The sequence below is a fragment of the Anser cygnoides genome, chromosome 12, assembly GCF_040182565.1.
Source record: "Anser cygnoides isolate HZ-2024a breed goose chromosome 12, Taihu_goose_T2T_genome, whole genome shotgun sequence".
Lineage (NCBI taxonomy): Eukaryota > Metazoa > Chordata > Aves > Anseriformes > Anatidae > Anser > Anser cygnoides.
This window is the reverse complement of record NC_089884.1, coordinates 625,760-644,366: the sequence shown is the minus strand read 5'-3', so window position 1 is coordinate 644,366 and position 18,607 is coordinate 625,760. Positions and strand designations below refer to the sequence as shown.

Genomic DNA, 18,607 nt, shown 5'->3' with positions numbered 1-18,607 from the left:
GCGGAGCGGCGCGGAGCGGGGCCGGCCGCGCGCCCCCTCCCCGGCGCGGCGCTGCGCGGAGCGGCGCGGAGCCCCCCCGCCGCGGGCTGGGGGCCGGCCGCTTGCCCCAAGTTTCGGTGCGGCGCCGCCGCCGCCGCCGCGCTCCCCCCGCCCGCTCCTGCTCGCTCGCTCCCTCCCCCGCCGCCTGGGCTGAATCTTATTGATCCAGAAGGTGGCTAATTAGCCCTTCCCGTCGTGCCTGGGTAATGAGGCACATGCGCACTGCACTAATCAGCCATTTTTTGCAGGAAACTAATTAGCAGAATAAAGATCCAAAGAGTTTTTTTTCTTCCCAATCATCAGATCTGAGTCCGGGCGCTTCCTGCTCCGGCGACCGCCAGCCCCGCCGCCCGCTCCGCTCCGCGCCGCTCCGCCCCGACCCGACCCGAGCCGACCGCCGCCGCCGCTGCTGCTGCCGCCGCCCGCGGCCCCCTCTCTCCGGGGGGCTGCAAACTCCCCGACAACGATGCCGCTGCTGGGCAGCGGCGGCGGCGGCGGCGGCTCCCGCTCGGCTCCGGCTGCTGCCCCCGGCTCCCGCTGCTGCTGCCCCGGGCCCCTCCGCGGAGCGCGCTCCTGCCGCCGCAGCCGCCGCAGCCTGCATGGGATCTGTAGCCCCCGCGCCGCCGCCCGGGATTAAAAGCGCCGCCGCCGCCGGAGCAGCGACCGCGTAAGTGGCAACTTTTCTGCCCTGTCCCCCGCGCGGGCTCCTCCTGCTCGGGGCGCCCGGGCTGCTTTGCATGGGGCTGGTCCGGCCCCCCCTCCCTCCCGCTCCCACCCACCGCCCCGGATCCCCCAGCAAACTTTGTGCCGCTCGCCGGCCCGGAGCCCCGCCGCCGCCGCCGGGGACGCGCAGGTGCCGGCGCCGCGGGGGCCGCTGCGCGCCCGCGGAGCCCCCGCCCCGCCCGCCGGCCCCGGCCGCGGAGCGCCGGCAGCCGGGAGCCGAGCGGCGCTGCCCGGCTTTGTGCGGCGGGGCGGCCGCGGGGCCGCCGGGCGGCGCGGAGCGGCGCGGAGCGGAGCGGAGCCGGGCGCCGGCCCGCGCCATCTGCATAATCGATGGGGCGGCGGGGCCGGCGGCCCGCGGGGGGACGCGGCCGGGCGCGGGGCCGGCGAGGCCGCGGGGCGGAGGCGGCGCCGACGCCCGCCGGGACCCCCCGCCCCGGCGGGACCGGGCGCGCGGGGCTCCGCGCGGTCGGGGCCCCGGAAACAAAGGGGCGAGGAACTCCGCGGAGCCGCCCCGGGCCGAGCGGGCGGGCGGCCCCCTGCCCGGACCCCGCGGCCGCGCTGCCCGCGTGGCTCCGTCCCCGGGACGTGCTCCGGAATAGAATTGCAAATGAGAGTAATTATTATTTTTATTTTCGGCGGGCAGGCTCAGTTTTGGAAAGAATGCGGCTAGGGGGATGGGAGAGGTGAAGGCAGCAAACGCCACCGTAGGCCGATCCCCCCCTTTCTCAGTTTCAGTTTTTAATTACTTAATGCCGAATCGCGCGGCGCTTATCTAAATATTTGCAAATGCTCTTTCCTATTGATTCCTCTGAATAAACTGCTCTCCTCGCCTTCAGAGGGAAGGCGATTCGTACTCTTTTGAAACTAAACCTCGGAGGAGAGTATGTGCTTGTGTGGGGGGACACGTACGTGTGTGTGTGTATATGCGTGTGCATGTAGCACGTACACATGTTTTTTTAAAGTGTGAATTATTTATAAATTGGGTTTGGGGTTTTCTTTTTTTTTCCTGAAATTGCTAAACTCCTTCCCCCGCTCTTTTTTTTTTTTTTCTGACTCTGAGAAAGGTCTGTTTCTCTTTCAAGCTGTGCTTGAAGCTGCTCCTGGGGACGTCCAGCACTGCGTGGCCGTGCAGTATATGCGCGTGCCTTCCTTGTCTGTCTGTCTGTCTCCTCTCCTCACTCCTGTTTAATATGGAGCAATTTTCTGGAGGCTCGGTGACTCCCTCCTTAGGGTCACATTGAGTTCGAATCTGACTGAAGGTGCAGGAATCCTGCGACGGGGGAAATAAGAGAATAGAGAGAATGGGGTCAAGTTGGCTGCTTAGAGGCCAAAACTCCCACAGCTGCCTTTAAAAATATATATATAATATTTGGCTTTCCTCGCCACGTTACGAGTCGCAGCCTCCCCTTTCAGGTATTTTCTTTACAGCTTAAAGCTTGCTTTTCCTTTTGCCCCCCCTCCCCTTCTAGGGGAGAAAGGGGGGGGGGAGGAATAAAAGGAAAAGAAGTGGGGGGGGGGGAAGAGGGGAAAAAATAAAACCCATTGAGTTTAGGCAAATAAGGTTTGGTCTCCGTATCCTATTACAAAGCACTTTGAATATGCAAGACATCACACAAGACCAGTTATTCCAGTTACGACAAACTTAAAAAGAGAAAAGCGAGGCATGTTTAGATTGTAATTTGTTAGAGCAAGAATCGTATTTAAAACTCCGTCTTTTAAATAATTTTTTTTCCAGCCTCGCATTGTATCCGGCCCTGTTCTGATGTCAAGGGTTGGTTTTCTTTCCATCGTCATTATTATTAAAATCTTTCAGCTGAGTTTAGGAAGACCGCTGCGAGCGACGCATTTTCTGTATTTTTGTTCCTGTATCTCGGAGGAGAGTTGGCAGGGATTCTGTGGTTTGCAGTTACACAATACGTTATCGTGTTTTTAATCACTAAATCATTGCAGCGGTTATAGATTTACAGTCCCGGGGTATCGCCGAGCGGGGCTGCGGGGCCGCCGCCGCGCCGCGCCGGGCTCCGGCCGCTCCCCGCGCCCCGGCCGCGCGCCCCCCGCCGCGCGCGCCCCGACGGAGCTGGCGCGGGCCCGGGGCCGCGGCGGGGCCGGGCCGGGGCCGCCACCTGCGCCGGGACGGGCCCGGGGGCGCGGGGCCGCCGCGGATCGGGGCCCCGGGCGGCGTCGAAGCGGCGCGTCCCGAGCGGGGCGGGCAGGGCCGGGGCTGCCCCCTGCGCCTTCCCCCTCCGCCGCGCCGCGGGGCCCGGCCCCCGGGGCTGCCCTGCGGCCCGGTGCCGCTCCGCGGGCGGCCTCGGGCCCGGAACAAAAGCGAACAAAAGGCGCGTTAGAGGGGCGAGAACCTCCGCTGCCGGGCGCGGGGCTCGCCCGCCGGCCGTTCCCTCTCGGCCGCGGCCCCCGGGGCGCAGCGGGCACCGGGCGGGCGGCTGCGGCCCCGCTCCGCGCCCCCGCCTTTTGTTCCCGGGGCGCGGGGCTCCGCGGGGGCTTGCGCGGCCCCGTGCGCGCCGGGCACCTCGGCGCGGCCTTGTCGCGGCCGCTGTCACGGCAGGGCCCGACGGCGGCAGCCCCGACAGCAGCGGGGACCCGCCGGCCTCCCCCGTGTGCTGCGGGAACCCCGCGGCGCCGAGCGGGAGGCGAGGAGCGGCGCGGGGCTGCGGGTTCGCCCTGGCGGGGCCGGAGCCCGGCAGGGATCGCGGAACCCCCGGCCGACGGACGCGTGGCCGGCCGCGTCTGGCTCCCTGGTAGCACTTCCCTCTGCTTTCCAAAATAGCAATAGCGATAACAACAATAAAACCGGTGCGTGGTCAAGCTGAATAATGAACAGCAGGCTTTTTGCGTGGACTTTATTCAAACACTGCGATTTGGTGGCGCCTCGCTCCCCCGAGCGAGCGTTCCCTCCCGTCGGTGCCAGCCCTGCTCGCTGCAGCGGGAGTCATTTGGCAACCATCTTCTCGTGGCCGGTGGCGGTGGTTGCACGAACACCGGGCCGGGCGCGGTGTTTGAAGTCGAAGGTGTCTTTGCATGGGAGAGATCAGTGCGATTTCGGAGAGGCCAAGCGTGTCACGGCTGTCGCTCTCCTCTGCCGGAGCACGCCCGAGGTTTGGCCTTTGTGCGGCGGTGGGGCTGCCCTGGCCGAGCTGGCACGCAGGCACCACCGGCTCCCGCTCCGTGCCCTCTCCGCGTGCTGCTGTCGGGCCTGGGGCCCCTCGAGTGCAGGGCCGTGACCGACCGTCACTGGGGGCCACAGCGTGGGAAGCCTGCGGGGCTGCTCCCTTTCGCTCGTCCTTTGTTTTCCTGCAGTGGGGTGTCCCCTCCCAGCCCCCCACCCCACTGGAGCGGTGTCGTGGCACTCACGGGAGGTTTACACCTCCGTGTGCTGGAGGAAAAGAGCGGCCTGGCGAGAGCAGCGCTGCGGCCGAGCGGGGCTGCCCGGGGCCGGCAGGGCCCAGCGCGTGGCGGTGGAGCTGTCGAGGGCCGCAGTGGCAGCGGAGTGGGAATCGGGACAGCTGTGCGCAGGCCTGGGCGCAGCCGCCCCTAATGGTTTTGACGGAGCTGTTGTGGTCTGTTGTCTGGAAAATCTGCATTCTGCGTCGTGCCCGAGGGGGGCCTCGGCACCGCAGACCGTGGCGCGTACCTAAATATAACCGCCTCGCGCCGAGGGGTGAGGTGAGGGCAGGAGGGAGCCCGGCCGCCGTCCCGCCTCCTGCTTTGTCTCTGATCTGCAATTCATGCATTTTTATTTGCTCCTGAGGTCGGTTTTGTGTGTAGGCTGGGATTGGAGAAACAGATAAATTCCAGCTAGTTTAAAAAAAAAAAAAAAAAAAAAGGTGGATGAGGAGGGCTTCCCTGGCGGCTGGGAAGCTGGGGCTCCTCGCTGGCGTGCTCTGGACGTGGGCACCCGTGCCTGCTCCCAGCCTGCCCGGTGGGGCCGGCAGCGGGCCAGGCACCAGCTTCTGCTGGTGTTCTTCCTCCTCCTCCTCGTCCTCCCCCCAGATGTTGTGGGTCCCGCTGGGGTTGGGCAGCATCTGCCCTGCTGGACGGACGTGTCCGTCTGTCGGCGCGGGGAGGTGGGTGTTCATCTCCACAGCAACCGCCGGCTGACGAGCGGCGGTGCTCCGCGCCAGGTGCGCGCTCTGTGTATGTTCAGAGACGGAGCGTAAATATTGTTAAAAGTTGGTTCCCATCTGAAGCGGCTCCCGGCCGGGGCAGGAAGCCCGCGGTGCGGTGCGGCCCTGCCTGGCAGCAGCGCGGAGCCGCCTGCAGCGGAGGCGCTGGCTCGGAGGCCGCTGGACGGCCTCTGTCCAGAGCTCTCCTCCGCCGCGAGCGGCCCTGCTTCGCCCTCGGGTTTGCTGCCGTGAGGAAGATACTTGGCTGTTGATTGTAATTTCATTATGTCACAAGTGCCAAACATGCCTCTTGATAATAAAAGGCAAAGCAGCGCAGCAGTAATTTCCCCCCTTCCCCCAGAAAACAAACATTTCCCAGTGATTTGGATCGTACGGTTCACGTTGCCGGGGAGTAGGAAGGTGCTATCCCTGTAGTCCCTTGGCTTTTAGATCTTAAGTCTCGTAAGGGCTGAGTTATTCTGGTGCCTTTGATGGGAGTTGATGTTGGAGCAGCCGATGCATTTAGCAGCTCTGGTAAGAGGTTTTCTCCCATCCTCCCCCCACCCCGTATCTGGGAAAGTTGAGCCTTCGCGGCCTGCAACACGTTAGCTCTCAGTAAATGTTTATTTTGATGGCACAAGCAAACCTGCGGAGAGCCAGTCCCTGCCTGGGGGGAGCAGTCGCGCTCCAGGAGCGGCTCCTGACCCCACAGCGTCCCCGCAGCACCTCGGGGCCACCGCAGGACCCCGCTGCTGAGCGAGGCGCCCGACACGCCTCGGGCTGGTGTCGGGCTCGTGGCCGTGCTCGCCTGGCCCCAAGATGGCTGGTCGGCTGGGGTTGGTGGCAGGGGTTTTAACCCTCCTCTCTCCACGCCACCACTGACTGCCTTGCACAAACAATACAATGCTCACCAGAGGATTCAGAGCGTGCGTTTAAATGCTCACAGTAACATCGTGGTGAGGTGCTTGATCACGCTCGGTGGGATTGCCAGGTTTCCTCAGTGGCTGTGTTGTCTGGTGAGGGGCTGATAGTTTTTGGACTCCCTGTCCCCAGAGCAGGGGGAGCCGAGCAGGACATACAGGTGCAGCCAGTTGAGTTGAGGTCAGGTGCGTGTTGTTTGGGATGAGGGTTGAGGTCAGGTGCGTATTGTTTGGGATCCTTCATCAAGGTATTTTTGGTGAGATATTGCGTCATGGGAAAGCGTGCTAGAAGGCCTGGAGGCCGGCTCAGGAGACTGAGTGGGGGCGTGCTCGAAGCATAGAGCTGCTTGGTGTCACAGGCATGCCCCTGTGGGTTACAGGGCTCGCTACTCAGAGTTGTTCAACCCGCAGGTTGAAGGCGTTTTGAATTCAGGCTGTGCACGGCGGCTTGTGTGTTTCACCTGTACCTCTTGTGTTGCAGAAGCTGGGACGCCTCCAGAAGCAGAGCAGAAGGGTTGCCCCTGAGGTGCTGGGGTGCGGATAAGCTCCTGCATCCAGCTGCTGAGACGGCGCGATGAGGCCGTCGCTCTCCTTAGGTTTTCTCCATCCGACAACGTTGGGTGTCGATACATGGTGGTGGGAGCCAGTCGCAGATGAGCTTGCGTGGTGGCACCGCTGGGGTTCTTCGGAGCCCTCCGAGGAGCGGTGCCGGGCGGCCCTTGCTCTGGCCCGAGGCTGCTTTGTGCCGGCCTGCTCTGGGAGCCAGCGCACCGCTTCGGAGCGGGAGCGCCTGGCCGCCGTACCCGTGTCCCTGCGTGCATTTCCGATGAGCAGCCCCTGACTGCGCCAGACAGAACTGTAGATGTCAGGCTTTGCACAGAAAGGAGAGCGGGGAGGGAGGGCGAGGGAGAGACGAGCGCGCAGCAGCGGGGCTGTGAGTTTCAAATTAACCTTCTGCTTTGTTGATGTCTAACGCGAAGCGCCCCCCGGCCCCCCCAGTGTAATGCACACTGGCAAATTGCGAGAGTCGAGTGTGATTTACATAAAGCTATTAGGAGGAGCCAGCAGCGGGAAGAGCGCTTCGGCGGTGGCCCTTGGGAGCTGGAGCCGGATGCCCGTGCCGCTGGGCAGAGCTGCTCCGGCGCTGGGGGAAGGGAGAGGGGCTTTTCCCTTCCTTGGAGCAGTGGTGGGGAGCAGGGGCACGGACAAGTGTCCTGGGCGTTGTTTGGCCCTGCCGCAGCCGCCGGAGGTGAAAGGAGCCTGATGGATCCTCGCCCTCAACTCACAGGGCTCGGGGCGCTGCTGGCTCCTGCAGGATGCTGCAGTCGGCTTTTTTGCCTTCGGTTTTGAGGAAAGGGAATCCCAGCCTCTCCTCGTGGAGACAGGCCTGCAGCGTTGGTGCGTTCGCTCCTCGAAAGCTCCTACAGATGTCTGAGCCTAAATTTGTCCTCTTTTGTTTTCTCCTGTTAATTTTGTCCCTTTTAGTTTTGCATATTTCCTTTCCAAGTTCCTTTCTTCTGGCTGTTTTTCATCTTCATACAGTTAAAAGCAGCTTAACACTGTGAGCTTGTTTGGAAGTCAGAGGATCCGTTTCAGTTCTGACGCTGGCTTTGGGCAAGCCACCAAATGTTTGCCTCAGCTGGAGTATGAAATGGGATAATACTTGGTTCACATGCAGAGACTGTAAGTGGGGGTTTATTATGAAAAATCATAATGTATCTTAAATTCCCAAAGTATTGTTACATCCTTAAATTTTGTTCTGTGTTACTTTCTCCCTTCTTTTTTTTCTTCTTCCAGACAATTCGCAAGCTGTTATGCTTTCCTCCTGCTGCTTTCAGGTACATACATAAATATCTTCCTACCTGGAGCTGTAGGGCTCTAGCTGTGATTGTGTAGGAGGTCTTGGAGAAGGATGTCCTTTCCTCCTCTGTCCACGTTATACGTAGAGAATTAATTCGTTCTGTAGACCTGCTTGTTTTCCCAGCGCCTTGAATGTGCTGCGGGATTTTGTCCTGGCATCTCAGAAGAGGAGGGTGACCAGCTGGGGTGATACCTCGTGGTGGCAGAGCCGCACGTTACCTGCCTCTCAGGTGCACGGCCGTACCTCCGGGTTTCTTGGCAGGCGCCCCGTTTCCCTGCCTTGCAGTGGGCGCAGCTGCTGCTTGCATTTGTTGCAGGCCTTATTCTGTAGGCTTGCTACGAGCGGGTGCCTGGAGTCCTGGTTTTGTTGACCTTTCCTTGCGTAGGGGTTGCGTGTGTGTGAACCTCCCTGCCTGAGCCGGGTTTTCCGTCAGCTCAGCCTGACGGCAGGCGTGTGACGCACCCACCTCCGCCGGGATGGGGAGAGGAAGCGGGTGCCTGGGCTGGGGGCTCAGGAGCACCCGTGGGGCCGAGGAGTCGGCCTGGGGGCAAAGAGGTTCTCCTGGAGGGGCCTGGACAACTCCACGAGCTGGGTCGTGCCTCAAACCTACGCTCCGGTGCTGGAGAAGTGGGCGGCTGGTGTTCCTCTGGTAGCATCTCCTCATCCTTCCTGTTTCTGTGGCTTTCTGGAGCACACCGCACTGGTGCGTCAGCATTTGTTGTTTTAGAGGCTCCGAGTCTCAGCGGTGCAATGCGTGAAATCGTGGCAGGTGTACCTTCTGAACCCGTGTTCCTGGGGATGAGCTCGTACAGGAGGCGTGCTGGCTCCTGTACCACAGGAGAGCTGCGTGGAGGCGCGGGCCAGCAGCTGAGCTGTGTTGGTGGCCGTGGGGTAAGGAAGGAGGAGAAGTGTCCGTGGGGCCGGCTGGTGCTGGAGGAGGGCAGGCGGGGTGCAGCGGGCAGTGCCGCGTGCCCTGTGCCCTCCGCGTGCTGCGCTGTCGTGCGTGGAGTGGGACGTGTGCTGCGTGCTGGCCGAGGATGCCTGGCCCCTGGGAGGGTGCCTCACCACCTCGTGCCTGCTGCCGTTTCAGAAACCGTTTGCTTGGCCAGTGGCAGGGGCTGTCTGAAAGAGCTGCCACTGAGTTTTCCCTTGGCTGTCTTATTTTAAGCAGTCTCTCCCCTGTTTTCTTGTTATTTTGAGCAGAATGGAAGTCCTGGAGGTTTGCATGAGATCCTGAAAATTCCCCAGGTGGGTCTGGTGCCAGAGCAGCCCTGCATGAAAAGCTCCCTTCATGGCAGGCTTGCAGCGGTTCCACCTGAAACTGCAGATGTTTAAGCAACGGAGCAAAATTCTGAAAGTGCCTAGGGAATTGCTCGAAACAAGCCGAGGAGGAAGGCTTAGCTCTGCGCTGCGGAGCGCTGGCTGGCTGGGGTCCGTGTGCAGGCAGGGGGAACGTAACTTGCTTCTCCCTTGAGATCTCCCAGCTGTGCTGGGGCCATAGACCTGGTTGCCAGAAGCCCCCTGCGAGGTCCTAGTGCAGTTGGCGACGCAACCGGGAGCGTCCCAGCCAACTGTTCGTTCACTGGTGCTTCTCTGGGTAACGTCACTCCGCGTCTCTGCGGTGATGGATGCTGTCTGGAGAAGAGATTTCCATCCATCTGGTAAAACACGGTCTGGTTACTTGAGGCAGGACCTGGATGTCAGGACTCTGGTTTTTCTTCCTTCAGCCGTCTTTTTCACAGCCCCGCTGTGCTTCTGGGTATCAAGCCCCTGAAGCAGCGATGATTAGTGAGATGCTTTTGATGAGATTCTGCAAGAAGCCGTGGCTATGCTCTGGAGATTGTGGATTATGTGGTTTCTCTGTTGCTGGTCTTTCGGCACTGATACAGCTGTCTGCTGTGTTCAGTCCCCTGTCAAAAGCACGTTTAGGCCTCTTCTGGTGAGGAGGGGCGGGACAGTGCAGGGCACAGCCCGCCGAATTGCTGAGGCCGTGGAAGAAATACCCAAGTGCGTGGCTCATTATACAGAAAGCAGAGAACACGAGCAGGCCACCTCCCTCCTTACCGCCTGCCTTGGCCTGTGCAGAAGGAGCCGGATGCCTCACGGAGCTTTGCAGAGGGTTCGGGCCTGCTGGGCACCAGCCGGCAGTGGCTCACTCGAAGCAGGGAGCAAGCTCTGCAGTCGCAGCTCTATGAGGCAGGCAGGGAAGTGCCACCTCGACAGACGAGCTGGCAGAGTAGGGCTCGGGAGCAAAGTTCTTGTTTGCTGCAGGATTCGTTCTGCGCCCTCAGCTTTGGGCTCTGGCTTTCCTGGGCTTCTGCTGGGGCCGACGGTGTTTGGGCTCAGGACCCTGGTGGGGTGGTGGGAGCAGCGGTCGCTGGCGTGCAGGCTCCTGGGGGCTCCGTGCGTGGGTCCTGGTGATCACGTCCGTCCACGGAAGCTCAGCAGCGCCGGCCCAGGAGAATGTTCTGGATCCCTGAAGCCTGGGTGGAGGTGTAAGGCAGGGTTACAGTGGATAAAACATGGGAATCCCAGGGCAGGTTTTAGCTGCAAAATTGATGTTTGTCGCTGCTTTCAGGGATTGCTCATGCCTTCTTGACAACTAGAAATAAAACAGGACTCAGGGTCATACGGTACAGATCGTTCACTAGAGAAGATAATGGTGCACAAGGGCTTGTCTTGGTAGAAGCAGCTACTTTGGGTACTGCAACAGAGAGGACGGAGGTTTTGTTCTTTAACAATTTCATTGTGTTGAGTGTAAATGTGTTTTGTTTTGTTTGAAGGTTCCTTCTTCCTTGTATGAGCCTCTTGCACAGCAGAGGAAGAGAAACACTTAACAAAAATAGAGCATGTGTTTTCTTAAAATGAGATTGCTGTGGCATGTTTAGGACTTGAAACTGTGTGACTTTGAAGTTGACTTCATTTCACGCTGGTGATATCCTTTTAACTGTCTTAAATAAACAATACAATTCAGCTCTAAAAGTGTCTTGTGAAAAGCTGTGCTTGGTTTCTAATTCTGACGGTTTCAAAGATTTTCATAACAAATATGCTCATCTTACTAGCAAACCTTCCTACTTAGAAAAGTTTGCGTTGATTTATTATTATTTTTTCAAAGGAAATACTTACACATTAGAATGCCCCGTGGACATTATTTCCAGTTCAAGAATGGTTTATTTTAGTTTGGCTTAATTGAATTGGAAACAGTTATAAGCTGTACCGAAGCTAGTTGATTTCGAACCAAAATAAGAATGTCCGCAAGCAGGTTTATACCATGGTGAGAAAATCAAGCTGCATTCGCATGCATGAATTTGTCATTTACTCATGTATACAGAGACTTGGCAAGGAAATCTCTTGCAGAGCTGAGCGCTGCCTGTGTTGTTTTGCAGGGGTAAGAGGAGTCAGAAGCAAGAAGTGTTACAGAGGCCGTAGTTTTTGCATGTGTTTGAAGCCAGTGCTGCTGCTTAGAGCAGTCTTGCCTTGAATCCTTTTTCTTTTTGCTGGCACGGGACTTTGGTGCGGTGGCATAGGGAAGTAGTTTAGGGAAGAGACCTGGGTAAGAAAAACTCTGCCAAAGGAGAGGAGAAAAAAAAAGCTTCCTCAGTCTTTTTTGTTGTTTCTTTTTTTATTTTTTTTCCAACTTCCCTTTAATTTGAAATAATCGTGTGATACGGTGTGTCACTGCAGAAACTACTGCGCTGAAACACAGTGGGGGTAGTGCAAAGCAGAAAAGAGTGCCCTTCCCCACGAGTGATAGCAGGGGCCGTTTCTTTTGCTACCGTGTGAGCTTAAAGTGCGCGTTGCAGTGGGGCCTGAATATGCACCTGGTATAGGGCTGCTGTGCAAGAAGGCACTGCTTTTAGTGATTTTTATTTCTTTGTCTCTTCTTCCTTTTATTTCTTTCTCTCTTCTTCTTTCAGGAGTACAGTGCAGTGTAACTCAGAGGATTTCTGCGTAGCCTTGCAGGACTCTCCCTGCAGCAGCTCTTTGGGAAGGGGGAGCTGAGCCCTTCCGAAGGTTCTTCCCCATCTGGGGCCCTGGCTGCTGGGAGCCAGCAGCTCTGCTTGTGGCTGCAGACAGGAATTGCTAAAATCTGCAGTGGCAATTCTTCCGCACTCGGCCGTGTGGGGTTTCCTGCCTCTAATCATGAGTTTCTCCAGCAACTTTCCCTCTGGAGCATGCGTGCAGCTGGGCTGTTTGCAGGCTGAGCTCTCGCCCGTGGGCAGTGCTGTGTTTGCACCTGTGCAGCTCCAGCTGTGCTCTTGCAAGCCTCTGCTGCAGGTTTTGTGCCCCACTGATTTCTGTCATTACCTCCCACTCCTGCCAAAGGCAAGCATGTCAGAGCAGCTGTTTAGCCTAGATTACTTCTGTTTTGGTCCCCTTAAATACATAAATAAAACAAAATCTTTGCTTCCCTCTGGTCTTCTGCAGTAGCAGTGGTCAGCGTTGCTCTGAAGGAGCTATCTCCAGTTCTCCAAGGCGTTCATTAACTGACTATCTCCATGTCCTCCTTCCTGTCTCTCCAGCCAGACTGACCTAGAGACTTCCAATCTTCTTCAGGATTCTGATAGTCCCAGTCGTTTTTGAACCCTTCACTCTTCTATTTAGTGTTCTTGGCAGTTACAAAACAAATAGTTGCTGCAGGTTTTAAAACTGATTTTGTTTTTATTTAAGCAATTGCAAGATAACGTTTAGAAGGAGTCTTTCACATCTCTGCTAGCACTGTAGCACCCTGGAATATAATTATATGTAGCGGAGGGGGTGGCAGGGCGATGCGCGGGCCACCGGTGAAAGCCGAGAGCTGCCTCGGCCGGCACATGTCATGTTCTTCTCCCTGATGGCAGGTTGTACTGGGGCTGGGTTTTGCTCCTGGATGTCAGCTGTGTTTGCATAGTATTCCAGTTGTCTTTGTAAGTCAAGCGTGTTTATACTGCACAGCAATACACATCTGAATACCAAAGGCTGATGGGGAGCTTGCTCGAGGCGAGGCGTCCGCCTGCGTGTAGCCCGGTGTAGTGCCACACACCCGGCAGTGCTGTGTACTCTGCTTGTGCAAAAGTGGCGTTGGACTTGAGCCCATCGGAACCACTGATGCTTTTCTGCTATCTGCAGCAGCAAAGGGCTCTCTTTTTATTGACTCAGAGCTGAACTTGTGTGCTAAGACAGGCCCAAGTGAAAAAATTTTACCAGGTTTGTTGAAACATTTCAGACGGGGATAAACAGATGCAAGCCCAGCCCATGGACACGCTTGCTTGCGTGCAGTGCTTTATCACGTCCTCCTTTGGCTGACGCTTGAATGTCCGTGTAGGGTGTTGCACTAATTTACCTCCATCAGTTGCTATAGTGATTTAGCTACATCGGTACAACATTCAGCTCAGTTTCACATCGCTTCAGCTTTGTCCTCCAACAGTAATGGACATCTTTATATAGATGCCCATTTTCCTGGTCATTAAAGAGCAATTCCTGTATAAAGCCATCGGATTCTGATTGTTGTTACAGATTGAAGATTTCTTAGTGGTTTATTCTGTACAAAGTCATTAGTGAAGAAAAACTTTATACCCCAGAGTGAAAATGTGAGCTTAACAACTGGCTTCCAAGTCAGGACTCATTACTCCTGCAAACACATACTCAGGAGGTTGGACAAGAAGGATGGTTTCTAAATCGGGTGGTGAAGGACACGAGAGTAGGAGCTGCTTTTAGAAGCTTTTGTGACTTCTTTATATTCAGGTGGGAAAAAAAAATCTAGTCTAGAATATTTCAGCTTTAATACTCTTAAAACCATTTAGGTATGTATTATCTGTTGTGGTGGAGAAGCTCGTCCTTTCTGTCTTGCTTGATTGTTCAAACTTGGCTCCTGTTTAGTTGTGTCACGCTGCAGCCTCTCTAAGAAACCAGGCATGCTCATTGACTGCAGATAAGGAGGTAATGAATTTCTAAACACTGTTTTGAAAATGCCTGCCTGGGCATAGTTTAATGGATGTTTCCCATTTATGGAGGGGCTCCGTATAATTCATGGGGGGAGAAGTGGGCAGTCCCAGGACAGTCTGCAGAGTCAGGACGTTGCCGATTTGCTTTGTTAGAGCTGACAGACCGCTCCGAGTTACAGCGACGAGAAACTTGCATTTAATAAAAGTCACTGTGGAAGGGTTCTTGGGATCTTGCCAGGGAGAGTTTCCTGTTTAAAATTAGAAAGTGGATTTTTTTCTTTCAAGCCTTGATGTAAACTGGTAATTGCTTGAGTTTTCTTTTAAATCCTAAGATGCTAGTTGGGGGGGGGGGGGGGGGGGGAAGAACAAGCAGAACCCCCCAAAACAGTGGAATTGCTTTTTGTGAGAGGAAAAATAGTGAATTTCTTACAACGGTGAGTCTCTTTCTGTGGTAACAAGTGAATTGTTAGGCAGTGGGCAAATGCAAAGAGAGCAGACTCTGTCCCGGTCCTTACCAGGCGCTGGGGAGGACCTGGGCTGTGTGGCTGGGCACACCTGCAGTGCTGACGGCGCCCCAGAAGTGCCAGAAGTTTCAGGAGCAGGGAGGCAAGCTCCACCGAAAGGCAGTGTGATAAAGCAAACTGTTTTTGTTTTGGCTTTTGGAAGGGTGAGCTTGTGGAACTTACAGCAGTAGCTCTGGGTGCTTCAGGTCATTTTTATTGTTTCTGGATTTGGGACGTTCTTCCGGTGTCTCAGGTGTGGGATTTGTTATTTATGATTTGTGCCGCCTTCTGCATCCTCCCTGGAGGAAGAGCCCTGATGAGAAGGCTCCTGCAGGTGCACAGCGTCCCAGGGAATCAAGCTGATGGATCTCCAGGTTCCCCTAAATGCTTGCCCTTTGCCCACCTTTACGCTCCCCGGGACGAGACCCCTGTGGCTTGACCCAAGAGGTGACACCCAGGCGTGTCCAGCTCTGGCCGCTGCAGCAGGCCGGGGGGTGCAGGGGGGTGCAAGGGAGGCGTGCTGTTACTTTGCTCTTAAGTGAGGCTGGAGAATTCATCCCGTTCCTTTGTTCCTTTTTTTTTTTTTTAACGTGTGTGGTTGTGTTATGTTTTGTTTTCTAATATGGAAAGAAACCTTATCCCTGTGGCTTCTGTTGCTGCTGGTAATGGGAGTGTTCGCTGAGATAAGGCCCCTCTGCCTCCTGCCCCCCCCAGGAGGAGGCTGGCAGCCTGCCTCTGCTCCGCGACCCAGCTAGCGCGGCCGTCCGGGCTGGATTTGTATATGCTAATGGGCCTGGCTTGTCCTAGCTTGTTTGTAATGATTTGTGGCTGCATTTATATGCAAATACTAACAACTTGCTGCTGAGTTAATTAGCGTTTTTTTCTCTTTGCTTCCTGGAGCTTTAGCAAAAGGCCTTTATTCTCCGCATTTCGGGTGTCTGACCTGCCCACCCGCTCCCCCCGCAGCAGCACCGCTGCACGTGGCGGCCGGGTGCCACCCTGCCGCGCGGGCGACGCCGGGAGCAGCGCGTGGGCCCTGGCTGCGTGGAGCCCGGGCCTGGCCCCACGGCTGCTGCCCGGGGCCGGCCGCCTGAGCCACGGCCTCCGCGGGCCGGGCGGGCGACGTGCTGTGGGCACGCGGTGAGCGTTTGCCGGCTGGCCCTGGTGGCCGTGGCTTCGCGGACGGGGAAAGCCAAGCCGCCCTCCCTCTCTGGACGGGCGCAGTGTTTGCTTTCTAATGTCGAGGTGGAGAGCGTTGGCTGCAGTCGGATGAACGACTCTCGCCAGACAAGAGGCTCCAAAGGCCTGTCTGGTGACCTGGACATGACAAGGATGGAGTGGGAACTGCTGGCCTTTGACATCAGCGTGGAGTTTGATTTTCACTTCTGGGGAGGGGAAGGCAGGCATTTCCTCTTCCCGGGAACAGCGTGTCTGTGTGCTAGCTCGGACTCGAGGATTTTGCTCCTTGTAGTCTTTCATTCCGTCTCGCTTTTTGCGGTCTGTGCAGGTGTTTGCTTTTGCCGGAGCCGTGAGAGCTGCACGTCGCTGAGCTGCTCGCTGTGCCCAGGGCTGGAGGAGGAGGTGGGCACAGCACAGCGCCCCGCGGCAGGGGCGGGGGGGCTGCCGAGACCCCGCTGAGGAGCACAGGGGCAGGGGAGCCTGGGCGGTTCTGCGAGTATCCTGTGTTCCTGCCTCTTTTCGCTCTGCTTGTTCATCCCTCCCTTCCTCCTTTCTGCCTTCAAGCCAAGCCTTTTTCACAGTTACTGCGTCAGAACTTTCTGTTGTTGTTGTTAAGCCGTTGTTTTCACCCTGAAAGGTAGGGCCCTGGCTTCTCAGCAGCAGGGGCAGGACAGAGGAGCCTGAGACTGCTGCAGCCTCTGGTCGCTGCCGTGGCTCCCCCTGTGCAGAGGCAGGGGCGGCACCGTCCCCGCCTGGCTGGGGCAGGGGTTGATGTCCCTGGGCTCTGTGTGCTGACAGCCTGTGCGCGAGGCTCTGTATTTTAGGCTCTTGGCTCTGTTTACTGATTTTCATGTGTTTTATTTGCGTGCTAGTTAGCTTGCAAGTTCTTTGGGCAATAAAACGCCTTAAATGGAATAGGACATTCTGAGGTCCCACCTAGATACTGGGAAGGAAACAAGTAAAGTGTGAGGCCACTGGAAAGTCAGCAGCGGAAATTGGTAAGCTTTCGTCCCTAGGTTGTCTCTCTTCAGTCTTTTCCACCGTGCTAATATTCGGAGCTTTATTGTTTTATCATGGGATTGTGGAAGAGTGAGTTTGTGGTGTGATAGAGTAACCTCCCCAGCACTGGATTCAGCAGGAAGAGGGGAATGTTCCCAAGGATGGAGCTCTGCAGCCTGATACAAGAGCGACTAGAAGTGGTGGCTGGCTGGTCAAGAGCCTTTTACTGTTTCTGAAGCCCTGGTTGCCACATATTTTCACCCTCACCTTATGGCTACTAAATGAAAGAGTTTTGGTATTTTATTTTGGTTTCCTGCTGTAACACCCTTCTGCACTGAAGCACCTCTTAAACCCAGGGGTGTTTGTCATTGGTTGGGTTTTAGACCAAGCTGATGTGTTTTTCCCCTGCCTTTACTTTTACTTTTCCATTTCACATCCTGCGAGGCAAAGGGATGTGGAATTGCAGACCTGTCCTGCTGCCATGCTGAATAACATGGTTTTGATTAATCCAAGGGGAGAAAAGTCAGTTTCTCGTAGCAACCCTGATGATTAAAGCTCCAGGAGAGGCAATTATTCCTGGTGTACGAAACTCTCCTACCACACTTGTCATGGGTGTTTTTTTAAAGCTCATCCACTGTGGCAAGTCACTGCTGCTTTTCGTAGCAGTGCTCATGGAGGCTTTGACAGACAGATGCCTTCCTCCTGCCCCTCTTCCTCTCCTTTTTGTTTCTAGACTTTTCTGTGCAGAATAAGTTCTTCCTGCAGGAGAGCTATCACAGGACCACGTGTAGCAGTAATTGTCAGCTCCAGGACAGGGCTTCCCCTGCTGGCATGGCTTGGGGAAGGCTGTGCAGCGCTTGGTATAACGCCGAGCTGGTGGCTTTGCTCTGTCCTGCGGGCAGGTCTTGTGGCCACCTGCCTCAGGGCTGCAAAGAGGGAACAGAAGGGGTTTGCAGCTGGGCGATAGCTGGGACGGTGCCCACGGGCTCCCAAGCTTTAGAAGAATCGAGCATCACTGGCGCTCGCTGCGCCTGCCTCGGGCTGCCCACGCGCGTCTGCCCTGTCTGCCAGCTTTGGTGCACGGTGGGCCCCGTGTGGAGATGCTTTGGGTCTGGAATAAGAAAAGTGGCGACTTCTGAGCGGAGGCCTCCGATCCTGCTGGTCTGTCTGAGAGCCTGTTGGTGGGAAGATGGCTCGATGTGGCTGCAAAGCCGCGCGGTGTGGGCTGTTGGTGCCCAGCAGCGCTGTGAACTAGGACATGCTGGTGTCCCGCTGACGTTGGGGGGGTTCCTCAGTGATGGAGGAGGCGTCCTGCAATCCAGCTCATTGAGCCGTTTTCCCTGAAAGGTTCAGATAAAAACTTTCTAACACAGCATCTGTAACGAACAATAAATGTTTCAGTAAATTACCAGAAGTTGGTGACTTTTCCCAGTGCTCCCTGCTTGCTGGCCTTCTCAGGGGTTTCCTGTCTTTGTATCTTTCCCTTCTGGTTGATTTGTATCTTTCCTTTTATCTTTGTACCTCTTCCCTTTTGTTTGCAGTGTGCCCGGTGACTTGGTGTGAGGATGGGTTGTGCCTGCACTCAGTGGTGTGGTGGCTCGTGGAGCACCAGAGGGCTGGCGGCCACGCAGCCTGTGCCACGCTGGCTGCCGGGCACGCGCCGTGTGCCGGGCGGCTTCGTCCGTTACGGAGCTGGTGGCCGCCCCGCCCCTGGGTGCCCGACCCCTCACACCGTACTGATCGCACTCTTTGTCTCTCACCGTGCAGAGCAGGGACGGAGGTGTCACTTCTGGTGAAGCTGGGCTGTGCTCCTGTGAGGCGATGGGGGCGGCGCGTGGCGGCTGCCTGCTGCTCCCTGTGGGATCTGGGTGGCACGACGTGCTGCTGGGGCGGGGGGAGGCGGAGCAGGGCCTTGGCTGTGCCCACCGCCAGCACTGGCGCTGCCGCGGCGTTGCCCTGGCACGAGTTGGTACCTGGGTGGCACTGTGAGTGACTTGGCCGTTGTCACCTGCAGAACCACGATTCGCGTTCCGTTACTGTAACAGCATTGCTCTTTTTAAAATCTTTCCCAAATACTTTCCTAGCAGCGGTAAGACGTAGATACCTGTTTAAGTTAATGAGCAGCTGAACATCTCGTCCTCTCCCTGGAAAAGCAGGCGATGTTCTTCCCCGAGTAGCAGCTTTGAGCGTTACCCGTCCCGGGGGATGGCTGTGTCCATACCACCGGCTGGAAGCGCTGGGTTGTGCTCTGGGTGGTAGCGGTCTGGTTTAGCTGTGGCTGTGGGAACCTGATGCGGAGCCTGCAGTGAAATGGCTCGTTCCTGGTCGTGGGTGGGCC

General features: G+C 56.9%; 1 protein-coding gene across 5 annotated transcripts in view; it reads left to right on the top strand.

Moving 5' to 3' along the window:
- Positions 1–18,607, top strand: part of ZFHX3 (zinc finger homeobox 3) — a 543,893-nt gene that overhangs the window by 371,354 nt on the left and 153,932 nt on the right. For 2 of the 5 annotated variants that reach the window (XM_067004582.1, XM_067004581.1), the window contains exon 1: positions 569–706. The exons of 1 other annotated variant lie outside the window; for it this stretch is intronic. The gene's annotated coding sequence lies outside the window, so the exon portion shown is untranslated. Of the gene's footprint in view, positions 1–116; positions 243–342; positions 707–981; positions 1,376–18,607 lie in introns of those variants that run through there. 2 more of the 5 variants (XM_067004580.1, XM_067004578.1) reach the window with 2 other exon arrangements.